Genomic DNA, 21,320 nt, shown 5'->3' with positions numbered 1-21,320 from the left:
TGAATCTACGTATTAGAAAAAGTAATTCTCTTAAAATTTATTGATTTTCTTTTTAGAAACACATTAAATGTAAGCTATTCAATCTATAGTTACATAGGTTTTTACAATTTGATAAAAATATTTTAAATATATTTTATGTCATGAATAAATATTTATTATTTAAAGTGACAACTACACAGGCAAAAGAATCTTATTGTGATAATCTGAGAACCCAGTAACTATTTGAGGTATGTGGATCAATTTGAAATTTTAGCACTAATTTAGGAATATTAGTTGAAATTAAGTCCTTCGATCTGTCCCCAGTTCCTGCTGATTAGTATTTTGTTATTTGTGGAAAACTGACAATAAAGTAAAAAACAGACTTTGGTAATTGATGCTATAGTTTATATTTTCAGAGTCAAAAATCACGTCTTTTCCCGAAGGCCACTCCAGTCTCCAACTTCCTTCTTTACATCCTTTTCTGAGGTTCAGTGCCTTTCCCTTCTGCTCTCTCCGCTTCCAATCTTGCTCTCCACGCATTTCTCTTCTCCAAGTATTTTTCTTGGTCTTTCTTTTTTAGTCTTATTTATATATAAACACAAAGCCTGAAGCCTTCAAACACTTGAAACCAATCAAAACTTGTATCCAAACACACAAAACCCAAGTTTTTTCTTCAGCCAAAGCTCCAAAAAAGATGGAACTTTTTGCTTCACAATCATCTTTACTACTGAGTTCAGCTACTAGTTTTGATTTTCTACTAAAACCCATTTTTCTTCATGGGTTTTCTGCTTCATTACACTTAGTGTTGTTGCTTTTATTGTTAATCTTATGGATGGTGAGCAGGATTAAAAAAGTTAGTAGGGAAGGTTCAAAGGAACGACAGATTTTATGGTATAAGCAAACATTAGCTTGTTGTTTTGTTGTTTCAGTTTCCAATGTTGTCTTGTGTTTGTTAAGTTATTTTTATTGGTATACAAATGGTTGGTCTGAGGATAAGTTGGTGAGTCTTATTGATTATGCATTGAAAGTACTTGCTTGGGCTGCAACATGTGTTTGCTTGCAATGTCAATTCTCCAATCCTGGTGAACAAAAGAGGTTCCCTGTTGTGTTGAGAATTTGGTGGGGTTTTTACTTTTCAATTTCATGTTATTGTCTTGTTATAGACATTGTTCTCTTCAAAAAACATGTTTCCTTCCCAACCCAGTATTTAGTATCTGATGTCTTGTCTGTTGTTACTGGTTTGTTTCTATGCATTGTTGGGTTCTTTGTAAGAAATGAGGGTGAAGATATCCTCCTTGAGGAACCCCTTTTAAGCGGAGATTCTAGTGTTAGTAATGGTGTAGAGCTGAGTAAGGAAAAAGGGGGTGATACTGTAACCCCATACTCAAATGCTAGCATTTTCAGCGTTCTTACATTTTCTTGGATGGGGCCTCTCATTGCTGCTGGCAATAAGAAACCATTAGACCTTGAGCATGTTCCTCAGCTAGATAGCCATGATAGTGTTATTGGCGCTTTTCCAAAATTTAAAAACAGGCTTGAATCAGCTGATAGTGAGGGGAATGGTGTTACCTCACTTAAGCTGGTGAAGGCACTGTTCTTTTCAGCATGGAAAGATATTCTTTGGACAGCTTTGTTTGCATTTACTTACACGGTGGCTTCATATGTTGGCCCATACCTCATCGACACTTTCGTTCAGTATCTGAATGGGCAAAGGGAATTTAAGGCTGAGGGGTATCTTCTAGTTGCTGCTTTCTTTGTTGCCAAGCTAGTGGAGTGCTTGTCTCAGAGGCGCTGGTTCTTTAAGTTGCAACAAGTTGGACTTAGGCAGAGGGCTGTATTGGTAGCAATGATATATAACAAGGGGTTAACCCTTTCATGCCAGTCGAAGCAGAGCCATACCAGTGGGGAGATCATCAATTTCATGACTGTTGATGCAGAAAGGGTGGGTGACTTTAGTTGGTACATGCATGATCCATGGAAGGTAGTTTTGCAAGTTGCTTTGGCCTTGTTGATCTTGTATAAGACCCTGGGGATTGCATCCATTGCCGCTTTTGTTGCTACTGTACTTGTTATGTTGGCGAATATTCCTTTGGGGAAAATGCTGGAGAAGTTTCAGGATAAGTTAATGGAATCAAAAGATACAAGGATGAAGGCAACATCTGAAATTTTGAGGAATATGAGGATTCTTAAACTGCAGGGGTGGGAAATGAAGTTCCTCTCCAGGATTGTCGGGCTCAGAAGCGTCGAGGAAGGATGGTTAAAACGATTTGTTTATACAAATGCCATGACTGCTTTCGTTTTCTGGGTTGCACCATCGTTTGTGTCTGTAGCCACTTTTGGTGCTTGTATGTTCTTAGGAGTCCCACTTGAGTCGGGGAAGATCCTATCTGCACTCGCAACATTCAGGATTCTTCAGGTGCCAATCTACAACCTTCCTGACACAATCTCAATGATAGTTCAAACAAAGGTGTCACTTGATCGAATTGCTGCCTTCCTCCGGCTCGATGACTTGCAGCCTGATGCTATAGAGAAGCTACCCAGTGGTAGTTCCAATACAGCGATCGAGATTGCTGATGGGAACTTCTCTTGGGATACGTCATCCCCTACTGCAACACTAAAAGATATAAACTTGAAAGTTTCCCATGGCATGAGTGTTGCTGTTTGTGGTACGGTCGGCTCTGGCAAATCAAGTTTACTTTCCTGTCTTTTGGGAGAGTTACCAAAGATATCAGGAACGCTTAAGTTGTGTGGTACAACAGCCTATGTTGCCCAGTCACCTTGGATACAAAGTGGCAAGATTGTAGACAACATATTGTTTGGTAAGGAAATGGACAGAGACAAGTATGACAAAGTGCTTGAAGCTTGTACCCTCAAGAAGGATCTTGAAATTCTCTCTTTCGGTGATCAGACGGTTATAGGCGAGAGGGGAATCAATCTGAGTGGTGGACAAAAGCAAAGAATACAGATTGCTCGTGCTCTATACCAAGATGCCGATATCTATCTGTTTGATGATCCTTTCAGCGCAGTGGATGCTCATACCGGATCTCATTTATTTAAGGTAATGTCTTCTTAATGATCATATGGCATGCATTTTAAGAGTTGCTATAGTTAATTTAGTTGAAATAGTTATGTATGAGCTCTGAGTATCTTGTTTACTCTTTTGATTGGCAGGAGGTTTTACTAAAGAATTTGAGATCAAAAACAGTGATTTATGTCACTCACCAAGTTGAGTTTTTACCAGCTGCTGATTTAATTTTGGTAAGCTATTATTTACATTATTTTCAGTGATTTTCATCATACGTCTAAGATTCAAGAAACAATTTACTAACTGGATGCAACTTGTATTTACATATTTGTTAGGTGATGAAAGATGGGAGGATTGTTCAAGCTGGAAATTATAATGATATTCTCAATTCAGGTACTGATTTTATGGAACTTGTGGGTGCACATAAGAAAGCTTTGTCGGCCCTTGATACTGTTGAAGCAAGTTCGGTTTCTGAACAAACTACCAGCGAAGGAGAATGTGATATAGTTAGTACTAATGGGAAAGTGCAGAAACAAGAAAACCAAGATAACCAGAGTTTTAAAGTAGATGATGTCAGACCAAAAGGACAGCTTGTTCAAGAAGAAGAACGAGAGAAAGGACAAGTCGGGTTTTCGGTCTACTGGAAGTACATCACAACAGCATATGGAGGAGCTCTTGTGCCTTTAATACTGCTTGCTCAGATTCTCTTTCAGATTTTTCAAATAGGCAGCAACTATTGGATGGCTTGGGGATCACCGGTGTCGGCAGACATAAAGCCTCCTGTTGGGAGCTTTACACTAATCATGGTCTATTTGGCTTTGGCCATTGCAAGTGCCATTTGTGTCTTTGCCAGATCCATACTTCTTCGTATAGCTGGATATAAAACAGCCACTCTTCTCTTTAAAAAGATGCATCTTCGCATTTTCCGCGCTCCTATGTCTTTCTTCGATTCTACACCGAGTGGAAGAATCCTCAACAGAGTAAGCATCTAATGTTTTTCCTGTATGGATACGAAAGATTCAATTTATCTTCATGTTTGTTGGCATTTTTCCCCTTGTTTTTGAGGTATTGTAAACTTTTTTACTGCCTCTTATAGGCTTCTACAGATCAAAGTGCAGTAGATATGAACATCCCGTATCAAGTTGCCTCATTTGCTTTCTCAGTTATCCAGCTACTTGGAATCATTGCAGTCATGTCTCAAGTTGCTTGGCAGATCTTTGTCATTTTTATTCCAGTGATTGCTACCTGCATTTGGTATCAGGTAACTCTTGCTGAATTGTGGCTAAGCAATGCATGAAATCATGAACTTCTTACAATGCAGCAACATATCTAAAATCTCAAATTTTCTACTTTGTAAAACTCATTTAATCATTGCCTTATTGCTGAACAAAGGAATGCTCATAAACTTGTAATCTCGCAGCAATATTACATATCTTCTGCACGAGAACTTTCGCGGCTGGTTGGAGTATGCAAAGCTCCAGTAATACAGAATTTTGCTGAAACAATTTTAGGAGCAACTATAAGGAGCTTTGATCAAGAGAAAAGGTTCCAAGACACAAACATGGTGCTGACTGACTCGTATTCTCGTCCAAAATTCCATGTTGCCGGTGCAATGGAATGGCTGTGCTTCCGCCTGGACTTACTGTCTTCTGTTACTTTTGCCTTCTCTTTATTCTTTTTAATCTCTATACCAGAAGGAATTATCGATCCTGGTAAGTAAATGCAGATTCATATTGGCAGCTTTATTGACTACTAGATAACAAATGTTCTGGGAGAATGACTGTATGCATTTTTCTTTTGTTTAGCTATTGCCGGGTTAGCTGTGACGTATGGACTCAATCTAAATATGTTGCAAGCTTGGGTGGTGTGGAATCTTTGCAATATGGAGAATAAAATTATATCTGTTGAGAGAATACTTCAGTACTGTAGTATTCCTAGTGAGCCTGCCCTTGTGGTGGAAACGAATCGCCCAGACCATTGTTGGCCGTACCACGGAGAAGTTCATATTCGTGATTTGCAGGTAAGGGCAGTGTTGTGGTGTTCTATGATTTTTTTTCTAATGGATTGGCCGTATTAAATAAACAATGATGGTCTCGATGTAGGTACGATATGCCCCGCACATGCCACTCGTGTTGCGAGGTCTGACCTGCACATTTCCTGGAGGGTTGAAAACTGGTATCGAGGGAGAACAGGCAGTGGTAAATCAACTCTCATACAAACACTTTTCCGGATCGTTGAACCTGCAGCAGGGCAGATCATAATCGATGGTGTAAACATCTCATCGATCGGGTTGCATGATTTGCGTTCACGACTCAGCATCATCCCTCAAGAGCCTACCATGTTTGAAGGGACTATACGAAGCAACCTGGACCCTCTTGAAGAATACACAGATGAACAGATTTGGGAGGTAGGTTCATTTTAGTTAAACACTGTCTGTTATGATCGGCAATTGAAGTCTAACATCAATCAATATTGTGTTTTAAAGGCATTGGATAAATGCCAACTTGGGGATGGAGTTCAAACAAGGCCGCCGGCTCGATTCTTCAGGTTCGATCCTTCTATCTTATAACACACATGAGTTTGTCTTCTTTTGCATAAATTGTACTTAGTTTGATTATTGTTGTGCAGTTAGTGAGAATGGAGAGAATTGGAGCATGGGGCAAAGGCAGTTGGTGTGCCTTGGCCGTGTTCTATTGAAGAAAAGTAAGATCTTAGTGCTCGACGAAGCTACCGCGATCGGTGGATACAGCCACCGATAACCTAATACAGACGACGTTAAGGAGCACTTCTCTGATTGTACGGTCATAACAATCGCTCACCGAATAACTTCGGTTCTTGATAGCGACATGGTTCTGCTTCTAAGTCATGGTTAGTAGTACAGTATGCTCTGCTCATTAAGATGGATTCTTGGAAGTTCATTTCATTTGAATGGAAAAAAAACATTTGTTTTGCAGGAGTAATAGAAGAATATGATAGTCCATCAAGTTTGCTGGAAAACAAGTCTTCATCATTTGCACAGCTTGTAGCAGAGTACACTGTGAGATCAAATTCTGGCTTTTGATATAAACTGGATTGAATTAGACGATGATGAAAATTTACTAGTGTTAATAATTAGTAATGTTTTTAACTTGTAATTGTGGATGTTTTTCATGTTTTGTGCCATTTTCTTTGGCTCCCAACGATTTTTCCCTTTTTTTGTGGTCCAATTGTTATGTTTTATGTTGCTAAAACTTTTCGTATGTGTTCCATACTTGTATTATACACATGTATATAAACATAAGGGAGATAATAGAAAATTTTGTTAGGATGGTCAAAATTAAATTGTAATTTTACGATAGTAAAATGTAATTTCGTTATTTTAATAGTCTATATTTTTATAATTCTTTAAAATTAAATAAAATTTTATATATTTTTAAAGGCCTAAAGTATAATTTTATCTTTTCTAATTTAAAATTTTAAAATTTTAAAACAGCTTGAGGGCCGAGGCCCTTGCCCTGCTCTAATTTTGCCCCTAATGAAATATAAATTTTAAGGAGAAACTTAGAAAAATTTAACATATTTGCATCCAAATCTGAATAAATTGGGAATGTCTAACTTTAAGTTCAATAAACTGCTAATAAACTTTTCCAACCTTCTTAGTCCAAGGGTAAAAGAGTCTTATACATTAGAAAATAGTAAAATGACAATTTTATAATAATTGACAAAAATTGTTAAATTTTATGAGATGAATTTATTTAAATGATTTGACATTAAATTAAAATATAACATGGTATTTTAAATGGCATAACTGTTCACTCAACTTATTATAGCTTAAATTTTTAAACAATTGAATTTTACCCGATCCTTCATATCCTATTCACGTCTTAGATGCAATAGTTCCAAGTTTTTAAACTATAATAGATTGAGTGAAAGTGCCGTGTTATGTTTTAAACTAATACCTCATATATTGAAAGGAAGTTAAATCCTTTCCGAGAAGTTTTCTAAGTGTCATTCATTCCGACCCTCAATAGGTCTTAATTATCCTTAAATCTAGTTAGGGTTTTGTCTCTAGACTCTATAAAGAGCTCAAGTTGAAGATAAGGTTCATTGAACAAGAGCACCTTGTTGGATCATGTAGTTGATCAAGTAGTAGCATATGTGTCCTTAAATGTCATATAAGGGTAAGGACTTTCGAGGTAATCCAATCCGACGAAGCACATCTACTCTAAAATCCCACCTTCAACTCATACTTTATTTAGAGTTAAGAGACAAAATTTTAACTCGACAACCAAAATACAATGTAGATTCTTTTTTTAAGCTGTCTAATATAATTTTACTCGATTTTTGTAAATTCTATTATATTATATTTCACTACCAAAGAAAAAAAATTGAAGGTTGGTTGAAAGTACCATCAAATGTCGAAATGAAGAGTAAAGAGCATGCAAATGTAATCCGTGGAAAGTGGTGGAAAAAACCCCCTATAATTACGATTGTTCGTTTTCAAAGTTACGCTATTTTCAAATTATTTAATATCTGTTTTGGCCCCTGTACTATAGTAAAATTATCATTTTGACTCTTTTACTATTTTTTGGTCACTTTAGCCCCTTGATCATTTCTATTTAAAAAAAATTCTGCGTGACCATTTAAGCTAATCAAATGTGAACATGTAGATAGCCAAAATGAGGAGATAGGAGATGCAATAGATAGCTTACATCACTGTGAAGGCCCATGAAACATTTTACCAGAAGACCCCCCATAGAATGACTTATGATATTTATCTTTTTCCCCCTGATGCTTTATACACTGACTCTAGTTTTGCTGCCAGGCGATCCAATGTGTCTTGCAACCTAAAAGAAAGCTAGAATCAACCATTAGAAAAAAATCTATAAATTGCAAGGAACGACAGGCCACAACCCTTAATTAGAAGGAAAATAATTAAAAAAGATCAATAATATGATTATACCCGTTATCATTTCAACAATCATATCATGGAAATAGTAGGAAAAGACTTTGTGTTTTGTAAAGCAGAAACAAGGTAGTAGAAAGATAAAATGGGTTAAAAAGAGTATGACAAGTTCATAATTGGCGTCGATTGTCCTGCTTAACCACCTCTATCCAGTTCATCAGATCTAATACAAGTGAGGAATTCAATGTCACATTTGTCAAGGGTTATTTGAGCTAGAGAAAAACAATTCTAAAATAAATAACAGAGAAGTTCCTCCTTAAAATGCAAAGATTAAATAGTCACTTGTATCCAATTTATAAAACATTATGACATAGCAGAGGTAAATAGCAACCTGAAACCAAGAAAATAAATTCCATTTCCTCTTTGGTCTATAGAGAACTGACAATCGAAGAACCAAAAGTAATAGACATAATATAAATTATTAACCTGAGAACAGCTGATCTTTTCTATTCCAGCAACCTGCACAACTCGACCTTTAACCCTACAACCTGAATGCGAATGTTTATAATAAATTAAAGAGTGAAACATCACAAAAGAGGCCAACAAAAAAGATAAAAAAGAGTTAGGGATTTACCGAATGTAGCTTGAGAATTGATGCTGATTTCATGATAGATTGACCTGTATTTGACTCTGACTCTAATTGTCGGCGTAGGATAAGGGGACGACCGGTATTATAGGAGAAAATTCCTACACCTACGCGTATTTACACAACAAAAAAAGTAGAAGAAGAAAAAAGATTTCTTTTAAGCAAAGACAGAAAAAGAAACTGAAACAAAGATTCTTCACCTTCTTCAACCTTTTTTTTATCTCTTTATTTCAGCGAACAGCCAATGGCATCTTAGTAAGGCAATGTAAAAGAAAGGGGGGGGAAACAAAGCGCAAAAACCCCCTTACTCCCCTCTTCGTTTTCTTTATCTTTCAACTCCTCTTCCTCCGATTTCTTCTCATCTAGGATTTCTTCTCATCTAGCGTTTCAGTGCAGTGAAATGAAAAGGAAAAAGGTATTGTTGGAAATGGGAAATTTGGGGGATTTCAACTAAACAAAAACAAACTATTATTTGGTGATTTAGGGCGCACGACTAGGGGTGTGCATAATTCGGGTAAAACCGAAAAAATTCGGTTAACCGACCGAATTCGGTTAATCGGTCGGTTAACCGAATTTTTTCGGTCGGGGGTCGGTTAAATTTTTTATGATTTTTCGGTTAACGGTTAATTCGGTTCGAAACCAGTCGGTTAACCGAATTTTCGGTTAACTGAAAAAATTAATAAATAAAATTATCCAACCCAACCCAAACTCAATTACCCAACCCAATAAAACTAAAACTAAAGTTTACCCAATTACCCAATCTAATAAAACTAAAATTAAAAGACAACCCAATTTACTAAAGTCTAAAACCCAATTTACTTTAATAATTTATAAATTTTTAAATTTTAAAATAAAAATAAAAAAATTCGGTAATTCGGTATTTTTCGTAATTCGTTAATTCGTTAATTCGGTAATTCGTTAATTCGGTAATTCGGGTAATTGGGTAATTTTAACCAAAAATAAAAAATACATAATTTTCGGTTAATTCGGTTAACCGACCTTATTAACATAAAAAATTTCGGTTCGGTTAAATTTTTTTTAAAAAAAATCGGTTCGGTTAACGGTTAAAATTTTTGGAAGGTCGGTTAATTTGGTTATAGTAATTTCGGGTCGGTTAACCGAACGAACACCCCTACGCACGACAGAGATGAGAAGAAGAGGGGGTAATGAGCGGGCAACAAAAAATTATTTTTTGGGTGAGTGGGATTTCTATTGCTTATCTTTTGCGGCGTTTTTTATAAAAATGTCACAAAAATATCTCATTTTAAACAAAACGACTCTGTTTTACTTTGTTAAAAATATTTTATTTTGTCTACTAAAAATTTTTAGTTAAGTGATTTTATAAAACATTTATTATTACTATTTTTATAAATTGGATTTTATAAAAAAATCAAGTACTCTCAAAATAAATATCATATATTTTAATAAGAAAATAAATGATTAAATGGTGCAATTAATTATTAAGTTAGAATTATCCAATGTTAATTACGATTTCTATTAAAGATTGAAATGTTAATCACGATTTTATATTATTATTTTCCGATTTAATCTCCATTTTATTAGAGATATTTTTCTTAACTAAAATATAATTATTATACTAGATGTTCGATGTGGAATGATTTTAGTTTTTGTATTTCATTTTATTTGTTATAATTTGGTCTAATCCAAAATAGATAGTTACCTATTCATATCAATCACATTTTTTTTTATTTATTTATCAATTTTTTGTTAAATCTAATATTTAAATATATCAAATGGTTTAGATTAAATATTTTTAAATATAAAAGCATTAATTGATTGTATACTTTTTATCATTTAACAAATCTCAAGTAAATCTTAAATCCTAAACCAGTTAATATATATAAAATTTATCTATTAAGTTCTTAAATAATTTAAACTATAATCATAATTTTAATATATTAAAATTAATATTATCTCTTTTACAACTATATAAGAAATTATTTAATATATAAATTAAAAAAACTAACTAATGTAAACCATAAACCCCTAACCCCTATCCCCTAAATCGTAAAACATAAACCGTAAACCCCTAACCCTTAAACCCCAACCCTTATAACTGTCCTCCATAAGTTTTGTGACCGCATTTAGTATAGTTATTTAATCTTAAAGATATTTCAAAAGATTCAAACTCCTAATTGTAACAGTACTCCTAGTTTCTTCAACTCCAAAAGATTCAAACTCCTCATCCACATCAACAGATGCCGCAATGCAGGTGATTTTTTCTTTTGGAACCTTCAATCCATCATCAACTTTAGGATTTCCTCGCTTCTCCCTAGCACCAATGTCCAAACCTAATAACTTAAAAAAATTCAATCAACAAATGTAAGGCTAATTGGAGGCGAAATACCTAAAAGAAACATTCAACCGCAAGTCGTAATGGTATCCATAGGAAGAAGAAAATAGTAAGGTGTTACAGATAATTTAAAATGTAAAAGTGCCAAGCAAAACCATGGGTCATATTCAGGTTTCAAACAATGAACAAACAAGTTATGAAACTTTTACACATGAACACCTAAAATTCCAATCAATCCTAACGAATAATAAATTCACATATCTACCTTTTTTTTTTTAAATTCACGTCAATATTATAAAATTAAAGAAACCAAATTATACTAAATTAAAATAAAATGATAACAGATCGGGATTAAAACCATAATCAAACCATTGAATCCATCATCAACTTTAGGATTTCCTCTCTTCTCCCTAGCACCAATGTCCAAACCTAATAACTTAAAAAAATTCAATCAACAAACAGAAGGCGAATTGGAGGCAGAAATACCTAAAAGAAACATTCAAATGCAAGCTGTAATGGTATCCATAGGAAGAAGAAAATAGTAAGGTGTTACAGATAATTTAAAATGTAAAAGTGCCAAGCAAAACCATGGGTCATATTCAGTTTCTGAAACAACAGAAATCTCTAACCACCAACAACAAAATATCAAGAAACACTAGGATCCAAACCACACCAACAAAAATCTGCAAAAACCTTAAAATAGTAACCCCTATACCTTAAACTCTAAACCACATATACCCTAAACCAAAAACCTTAAACTATAGTGATAGATCTCTTTTTACGATTATATAAAAAATTATTTAATATGTAAATGAAAAAACACTCAGTAATGTACCCAAAAAACTTTTAAAAAACCAAAAAAATTATTTAATATGATAAATCTGAGCATTAGCGGCGCTTCTTCATAAACGCCGCTAAAAATAGAGTATTAGCGGCGCTTCTTCAAAAACGCCGCTAAAGCCCTGAGCACTAGTGGCGCTTCTTTAAAAACGCCGCTAAAGCCCTAAGCATTAGCGGCGCTTCTTCAAAAACGCCGCTAAAGCCTCGAGCATTAGAGGCACTTTTTAAAAAAAGCCGCTAATGCCCCCAAAAACTCAAAAAACGATTGGACTTAGGTTTTTTGCAGCGCTTTTTGGAAAACGCCGCTAATGCTCATTTTTAGTGGCGTTTTTTAAAAAGTGCAGCTAATACTCGATCTTTAGTGACGTTTTTTTTAAAGCGCCACTAATGCTTGATTTTTAGTGGCGTTTTTTATCCAAACGCCGCTAAAAGCCTGTTTCGGTGTAGTGTTCGTTATCTTGGAATTAAAAAAGTCGTGTTCTTAACTTACGGAATATGACTTCTTTCTAAAACCAAGATAGTCGAATATTTACCTTAAAATAAATAAAAACGGGATTTAAGTGATGATCAATATGGCGTTCATTCTTGTTCTCGAGGATTTAAGGCGTTGTGTCCTAACTTACGGGATTAACTCGAAATAAGCTTCCTTTTTGTAAAAATTAATTTAGTTAAATAATGTATCAAAAAGGGATCGTGTTTTAAATTCTCTTCAAGTTTTTAATTTTCGACATTAAGATATCAAGTAATCAATTAGGTAACAATTTTGGACGTAACGAGGGTGCTAATCCTTCCTCGTGCGTAACCGACTCCCAAACCCATCCCTTGAATTTCGTAGACCAAAAATCACCGTTTTAGTAATTCTAAACTTTTATTAAATTGATCATATTTCGAGGTGATCCGATCACACCTAATAAAAAAGATCGGTGGCGACTCTATTTTCATTTTTCAAATAAAAAGTCGATTTCAAAAAATAGTTTCGACAATGATGATGATTGAATTAGTAATTTTTTTTATTTGTAATTGTGGATGTTTTTCATTGTTTTGTGCCATTTTCTTTGGCTAATAAACTTTACCAGCTTCCTTGGTTTAAGGGAGAAAGAGTAGTATACGTTAAAAAAAAGAAAAGGAAAATGATCATTTTGTAATAATTGACAAAAGAAAATGTTAAATTTTATGAGATAAATTTAATTAAATGGTATGTCAACATTAATTTAAAATATAACATAGTATTTTTTAAAATGGCATGTTGAATCAATTTATCATTGGTTAAAACCTCAAACAATTGAAACCTGAACTTTTATGTATTATCCACTTATTAAATGCAATAATTCAAGTTTTTAAATTATAATATGTTGGGTGAAAATGTCATAGTATGTTTTAAATTAATATCTCATATATTGAGAGGAGATCTATTCTTTTTAGAGAAATTTTCTAAGTGTTCCAACCCTTCGATAGGTTGGTATTGTTCTTGAATTAAGGTTTTGTGTCTCGACCTTGAAAAGAGCTCAAGTCAAAAATGAGATTCATAGAGCGAGAGCACCTTGTTAAATTATGCAGAGATGATAGCATATGTGTCCTTAAATGCCATATGAGGGGCAAGGGTTCAAACTGTCCATTTTTTATATTTTCAATGTGTACGTACATTTAATTTTGTTTTTTTTACTTTTTTACATAATGACGCCTCGTGATATTTAATGTCTACAAAAAAAATAGACTAAAAAAAATATAAGAGAGGCACACTTTAGAAACCAAGTTGGAAATTTGAGTATACTTTAATACCAAATTTGGACCAAAAAAATTTAGATACCAAAATAAGAAAACAGGTATACTTTAAAAGTCAAACCGTGAATTAAACCAATAAAGTTGGCTTTTTATTTCATTATGCAAAGGACTGTGAGGCTTTCATTTGGAAGCCAAGGCATCGTAAGTAGACTGTCAACTTTTAATCCAATTTTTTAACTGCTATGCTACTTTTTAAGGCACCATTTGGACGAAGAAACAGTAAATCACAAGGCAATGCTGTTGGTTGATAAAAGAGCCAAGACCAAGAGGAATATTTTCTGCTTAGGCAGAAATAGAACATTATGTTTCTTGTTTCTACCATTTAATAACACCTAACTTCACAGTTTCTTTGTTTGTCAGTGAAATGAGGCTACTGAATGGCAAAATTAATCAAGTGCAAGCTCTCTCTTGGAGCCTTTATGCATTATGAGCTCTAAATCTGATCAGTCATTTTGGGTTTTTCCCCTAAGAGACCAAAATCATCAGACAAAAGGACTTGGTGGGTTGCATCAGTACCTGATGTTGTTTATGCCTAACTGTCCAATTCTCTAATGAAGAGGGGTAAGGTAATGCATGTAAAGAGGTACAGTGGAAATGTACTGCAGCCATAGGCATGCATTTTTCTGCCTTCTGTTCAATCATATTCTCTGTTAAAAAAAATTGGAATGTAAAAGCTTGTTATCAATGTCAATCATTTTAAGCTTGTGTTATTGTTCATGATCATCTTTCGTTTTATCTAATACATAAACGTTATCTTTAGTTGTTTAATTTGTCGCAGGTCTTGACTTGAATTTCACAACCTCTGTCATTTCATTAGTATTTGACTTAAATTTATCACTTGTATTTTAGAGCAAATTTATCACATGCTTTTTGTCATAAAATTCATGCTAGTTTGCATGTTATTCACAGATTGGATTGAGAACAGGATCATGATATGGAATTACAGCATGTATGTTATTTAATCATATATCCGTATGCAGCTGTTGATTAAAGGTTAGTTGAGTTAAGCTTGCAACTTCAAAATACTCAAGGAGCTACGTTCCCAGCTAATATTATAAAGGCTCACTGGTTTAAGATTGCAGCCTCTAGAACCACGCTCCCAGCTGATATTATAAAACAGCTAGCGAACATACGTTCTCAATTGATATTATAAAAGCTCGCTGGTTTAAGCCTCTAAAACAGCTCACGGACCTACGTTCCCAGCTAATATTATAAAGGCTAACCAGTTTAAGATCGTAACCTCCATAGCAGCTCGCAAACCTGCGTTCTTAGCTGATATTATAAAGGTTAGCTGATTTAGGATCACAGCCTTTGAACAGTTCGCTGATTTAAAATCATAACTGATATCGAACAATTTTCTCTGAGTCCGCTGATTTACAAATTCTTACGGGAAATACAGTTTGCAGTGTTCTGCATTACAATTTTTGACTCTTGTTCCGCACTATCAGACAACAAAATTTGTTCAATAAGGTTTCAAGTTAAAACTTATATAGTAAGCCCCAAATTACGCACATGATAAGTGTAAACTTGTCTCAGAAGAGTCACTTTATAACTCTTCTTCGACAAGATGAGAGACAAATTGTTATATTAATAATAAAAATAACCAGACCCGGAATCCAACTCGATTACCCGACCTATATAATAAAATTCTAAGGCACGGTACTAAGGGGGGCTTCCTTTTCCTCTCTGCTTCTGGTTCTCTGCTCTTAGAGAATTAAACCACTCAACCCTATCTTCTTTCATGATTGTTGATCCAGTGCATCAACACCTTTTACTAAATAAATTATCACTTAAAATTGCGTGAATCGTGTTATCAATTATTTGTGATTTATCATCGAATCACATAAAGTTGCATATGACTTACTTTATTACGCATATATCTATTTGAATATTTAACTCAATCACATAAATTATATGAAAATTTTTAATCGATTTGATTTGACTCGGACGGATACTTATCTTTTATTTTTTACCTTAGATCGAGTTCAATATGAACCCTAGTATGTGACGCTGGAAGGTGAGTTTTGTTTACCTGATATGTATGGAGTGATTAAGAAGATGAGCACAATGACAGGGTCCTTGAGAACATGGTTAATGAGCACAAAAAGAAAAAAACAAAAAAAAGATGAAGATGAAGGATGCTACAGGCAACAATAAATAAGATTTGATTGATATTTTACTTAAGATTTAGCAATAACGAGATCTTGAGTTTTTAATGGAGAATGATAACATAAAAGCAATCATTCGAGTTAATCAGATTTATGTTTGATATATTGACCACGAATAAATTTATATACTATTAATAAATTAAATGATGACACATCATTTGAAATGAAAAAAAAATTAAGTTTACTAATTTTAAATGATGAATTTTCATTTGATATCTTGACAAGATACAAATTATCGTTTTAACTATTAACACTCAATTTAAACTTCAATTTCCAATTCATTATAATTTTATTATTATAGGTGATTTTGATGTTTGGAAAATTTAAATTTATTTTAACATAATTTAATAATCATCCTATTTTGTAATATTATTAACTATAATTATTTCTATCTAAAGTAATTGGTAATATTTATCGTGTAAAAAATGTCTTGAAAATTATTTTTTAATTATAGTTAAATTCCAAACAAAAGATTTTATTTACAGAACAATAAAAAATTTTAAAATATTAATTCTGTTAAATAGTAAATGTTAACTTATTCCAATTTAATTGTTGACACCATTTTTTGACAAAAACGGGGTCGACTTGGGTTTTGAAAAATGAAAACGAAAGTGGAGTCGCCACCAATTCTTTTTGATGAGGTGTGATCGGATCACCTTAAAAAGTGGTTGTTTTTAATAAACGATTTGATTTTATTAAAACAATGATTTTGGTCCACGAAATTCAGAAAAACAGGTTCGGGAGTCGGTTACGTACGAGGAAGGATTAGCACCCTCGTAACGCCCAAAATTGGTACCTAGTTGATTAATTAATGTCTTAGAGTCAAAGATTGAAAACTGTGAAGAGTTTTAAAATACGATCCTTTATTTAAAAAAAATTTGTATAAATCAAATTACATGTTAAGGCCCTCTCATTTCGGAGAGAGAAAATGTCATACCCAATGAGTTAGGGCATGATATTTCACATTCTAAAAAATGAGCTTGTCCAAAAACTCGTGCAAATAAAATTTAAAAGGGTATTCAATTGCTTAAGTCAGATTAAAAAATCATGGCCCAATACGTTAGGGCACAATTTTTCAAAATTCTAAACATTGAATATTATTTTTATTTATTTTTTTTAAAAAATCCTCATTTCGAGAAAACAACGTGTTATATCCAATGCGTTAGGACACAACGTGTCGAATTCTCGAAAATAAGCTTTTTATGTTTTTTTTAAAAAGAGTAATCTCAATTATTTAGATTCAATGAAAGAAATCGGAACCCAATACGTTAGGGCTCGATTCTCTCGAAGATCCTAAATACCGAGTATTACTTATATTTTAAAATTCTTTTTTAATTTGGGTAAAAATTGACGTAATGGAATGACAATTATGACGATATAAGTAAAATAATACAAGCAAGGTCTACAAAATAAAATAAATACAAGGACAAACTAATATAGTACACAATAGCAAGCGTATAAGTAATAAAATTAAAACATTCATTCTTAATAACGTGAATACGAATAAAGAAATAAATAAAGAAAATGAATAAAATTATGAAAATGTAAAAGATATATATATATATATATACACAAAATCATAGAAATGTAAAAATATACATATATGTGTATTTTTAAAATATTTTATAAAACAAAAAGTAAGTAAGCAAATGCATACATATACGTGCATAGAAATATGCATACATATATATATATATATATATATATATATATATAAATTATAAAAGGTACACAAAAGTACATTTTTATATACATGTATTTATAAAAAAATAAGTGCGTATATAGATATATGTAAATGTGCATATGTAAACATATATATGTTGTAAAAATATCTAATATAAAAATATAAACATACATGAGTCATAAAACTAGGGGTGAGCATTCGATCGAATCGAATCGAATCGAATCGAAAATTTTCGAATTAATCGAGTTTTCGAATCTCATTTTATCATCCTAAATTTATTTGAAGTTTTCTCGAATCGAGTCGAGTGAGATGGAATTCGAATCGAATCGAATCAAATATATTTGTTCGAGTTAAATTTTAAAAAATAATTTTGGGTCCTTGTAACCATTGTCACCCATCGTAATAAAATTTGTCCACCTTAATCAAATTTTTATTAACTTTCATCACCTCATAATTTATTTATTAATTTTTTATATCTTGGTTAGCTTATTTGTTTGCTTAGTTGTTTCAATTATCTTCGGATTCTTGTCACTATGTATTTTGGAATTAAAATATATTAAATATAAAAATATGATTTTTTAATAAAATTTATTTTAAAATAAAATTTGAAATTGATACCAATATAAAATTTTAACACGAATATTTTATGGCATAATTAAGAATTCAATTTTAATATAAATATTCAATATGACTAAACAATTCAATAATATAAATAATATAAAATGTGAAATTTAATTTAATAATATAAATAGTATATATAAATAAAATTATTACTATTTATGTTTAGTGATTTTTTGGATAATTTTGATTTTTATTTGAGAGTAAAGGGTGAGAAGTAAAAGTTTAGGGGAAAATAAAAGTTTTGGGGAATAAAAGTTTGAGGGAAAGTAAATAGGGGAGTAAAATTTTGGAGGAAAATATTAAAAAAATTGGAGGGGGGAGGGTTTGGGGTAGATGGGAGGTGGGATGGGAAGAAAATAAAAGTTTTAGGGGAAAAGTGGGAGGGAGTAAAAATTTTGGAAGAAAATAAAAGGTTTTGAGGGTTTTTGAGAGTAAAATTTTGAAAAAAAAATGAATGGAAGAGTAAAATTTTGGTGGAAAATGGATTTTGGGTAGATTGGGGGTTGGGAGGAGGGAGTAAAAGTTTTGGGGGAAAAGTGAGAAGGAGTAAAAGTTTTGAGGGAAAAGTAAAAAAGTTTGAGAGTTTAGGGTAAAACTGTAAAATATTATAGTTGGATATTCGAATTATTCGAATTATTCGAGTTATTCGAATTCGAAAACTCAACTCGATTCGAACTCGAAATTTGAAAAAAAAAATTCAAGTTGATTCGAATAACTCGATTAACTCGACGAATTTTTTTTCGATTTTTTCGAGTCGAATCGAATTTTGCTCACCCCTACATAAAACATAGAAAACATCTACAAGAAAATGTATATTTTAAAAGCATAAAAAAATGTATAGGTATATATATTTATGGAGATAGGATATGGGTATAGATATATAGATATATAAGTTATAAAATATGAAGAGTATATAAGTATGTACATGTATATAGTAAGGCTTAGAATCAAAAGATATGCATGAGCACATGGTAATAATAATAAAAATAAAAATAGTTATATTAATGATATTGTATGAAAGTAATAACAATAATAAAACAATTAATTAAAATAACAAATGGGGGACTAATTTGAAATTAAACAAAGTCTATGGGCCAAAATCAGAAATGGAAACAAAGAAAAGGGTTAACTTGAAACGCGCGAAAGGAGGGCGACCAAAAGGTAATATTCCCACATTGATCAAACGGTGCCGTTCTGGTAAGGCCGTGCGCATGGTCTCTGGACCATATTGAAACAAAAGCCAAAACTTGGAGGCCAAAATCAAATAAAACAAAGGACCATATTGGTACAAAATGCAAAGGCGAAGGGATCTATTGTGAAAATAGCCCCTCAGGTGAAAAACACGCGGATCCCTTTGCTGGAACGGGTCGGGTTTTCGGTTTTTAGGTAAAACGGCGTCGTTTTGGTCCTCAATGCTCAAGCCCAAAACGGCGCCGTATTGTAGCCTGTATAAATGTCAAAAAAAGAAAAAAAAACCAATCTCCCCACTCCATTTTTCAGAAAAAGAGAACTCTCTCTTTGTTCTCTCCATTCCTTCCCCATCCGGCAACGCCGCCGGCCACCAGCACCCTGTCTCCGCCGTGGGCGGTGGTCAGAGTGATAAAAATGGTTTTTGAACCCCATTTCAAAAGCTGAAAGAAGGCCGAGCCTTCATAGACCGAAGGCCAAAGGGAAAGATCCCTGCGCCCTCTCTCGGTCCGTGTAAGGCGACAGAGAACCACCCTCCGACAGTGCGGTCACAGGGCGTCTCCGGTATGTCTTTCTTCCCCCTTTTATTTACTACTTTTGTTTACATATATGAGTAAAAAAACGAAGGAAAGAAAAAGAGGAAATAGATCTATAAAATTGAAAAGAAAAATATATCACCTTGAATGTTTTTCTTGCTTTTTTTTTTTTATTTCTTTCTGCTAATGTGTGTGTGTGTGTGTGTGTGTGTGTTTTTTTTACAAAAATCAAAAGAAGAAGAAAGTTACATTTTTCTTCGGCTTTGATAGCCGATTGCTACTGCTATTGTTGTCCTTTGCTTGTTTTCTTCTTGCAGGTGGCTGATGGGCACAAGTGGGGCAATGGGACATCCGGCGGTGGCCGAAGCTGCTGGTGATGCGACAGGAGTGCGGCGGCCAGGAGCTAGGGTTTCAGAAAAGCTGAAACCCTAGTTTGACTTTGGTTTCTGCGTTTGGGTTTGTTGGGCCTTGGGTGTTGGGTTTGATTGGGGTTGTGGTGTAATGGGTTGGTATTGGTTTTGTTGGTATGGGCCCGGGCTAAAATTGGGCTTGTACATTAATCTTATTTAATTATTTTAATAATACATGGACTAAATTAATTCATTTCATAATAGAAGGTCGAATTTGATTAAATTCTTATAATAGAGGGACTATTCAAGTACATTCACATTTTTCCCCTCTATTCGAGCCTTGTTAAAATAAATGAAACTTCAATCAAATTAAAGTTTTTATACGATAATCAAATGCTTAAGGATATTTTTTAAAATAATTGCCTCGACATTTTAATAAAATAGTTAATAATATTATGAGTTTAAACTAATTAATAACATTATAAAATATTATGAAATTAAAATCAAATCTGAAATTAATCACAACCTTGACATATTATTATATGATTAATTGATCTCCAAACGTGAAGTTTAATGACATTTTTCGAATAGGGTGAGTAAAATTTAAAAATCAAAAAAATTGAATCTCAAGTTAATCGGATCAAGTTATTCAAATTATTTGAGTTTCAATATCAAATCAATTAAATTTTACAATTTGAATTACATGAATAATTCGAATAATGATTGGTATAAATATTTTTGGTCCCTGTCAAGCTTGAAAATGAGCAAATTGATCTCTCTCAACAAAATTACAAAAAATTTAAAATAATTTTCAAATTTTTAAATATTTATAAAATTTCAAAAATAAATATATATAAAATATATAAAGAAAGTTAAAATTAAAATTTTCTAGAATAATAATTTGGGATCTAAATAAGTTAATTAATTATTCAAATTTATCATACTAAAGTATTTTATTATTATTTTGCTTTGAATTTTTTTCAAATATTTATTGTTTCAATTTTATGTGCTCTAACATTGAATTAGTTATACTGTAATAAGATTTTAATTTGACATGTTTAATTTTTAATTTAACTTGAATAATTTCACTCGATTCGATTCGTCTCGATTCGAAAAAAATTTAAATCGAGTTAGGATGCTAAAATAGAACTTGTCAACTCAATTAATTTAAAAAATTTTTACTCGATTCGATTGAATACTCACCCCTACTTTAAAACAGAAAGTGAGACATGATGCAGCAACATTACACTGGGCCATGTCTGAAATAGTGAAAAACGATCATGTAATGAAAATGGCTAAGTA

The 21,320-nt window shown here is 32.8% G+C and overlaps 2 long non-coding RNA genes and 1 pseudogene across 3 annotated transcripts; 2 read left to right on the top strand and 1 right to left on the bottom strand.

Annotated features, from left to right (window-relative positions):
* Positions 1–350: 350 nt before the first annotated feature.
* On the top strand, positions 351–6,234 carry LOC105801276 (ABC transporter C family member 3-like; annotated as a pseudogene).
* Positions 4,235–8,987, bottom strand: LOC105761165 (uncharacterized). Of its 2 annotated transcripts, XR_008191164.1 has the most exons (4): positions 8,524–8,956; positions 8,376–8,437; positions 7,696–7,830; positions 4,235–4,249 (listed from the first exon to the last, which is right to left on the bottom strand). It is a non-coding gene; the product is annotated as an uncharacterized LOC105761165 (long non-coding RNA). The 2 variants fall into 2 exon arrangements; XR_001123640.2 differs by lacking the exon at positions 4,235–4,249 and having other exon boundaries at positions 7,535–7,830; positions 8,524–8,987.
* A 10,440-nt stretch (positions 8,988–19,427) lies between these two features.
* LOC105801629 (uncharacterized) lies at positions 19,428–20,284 on the top strand. The gene is made up of 2 exons (XR_001136019.2): positions 19,428–19,696; positions 19,986–20,284. It is a non-coding gene; the product is annotated as an uncharacterized LOC105801629 (long non-coding RNA).
* Positions 20,285–21,320: the final 1,036 nt, after the last annotated feature.

This window comes from Gossypium raimondii, chromosome 11 (assembly GCF_025698545.1).
Source record: "Gossypium raimondii isolate GPD5lz chromosome 11, ASM2569854v1, whole genome shotgun sequence".
Classification (NCBI taxonomy): domain Eukaryota; kingdom Viridiplantae; phylum Streptophyta; class Magnoliopsida; order Malvales; family Malvaceae; genus Gossypium; species Gossypium raimondii.
The sequence above is the reverse complement of the archived record's forward strand: the minus strand, read 5'-3'. Positions and strand labels throughout refer to the sequence as shown.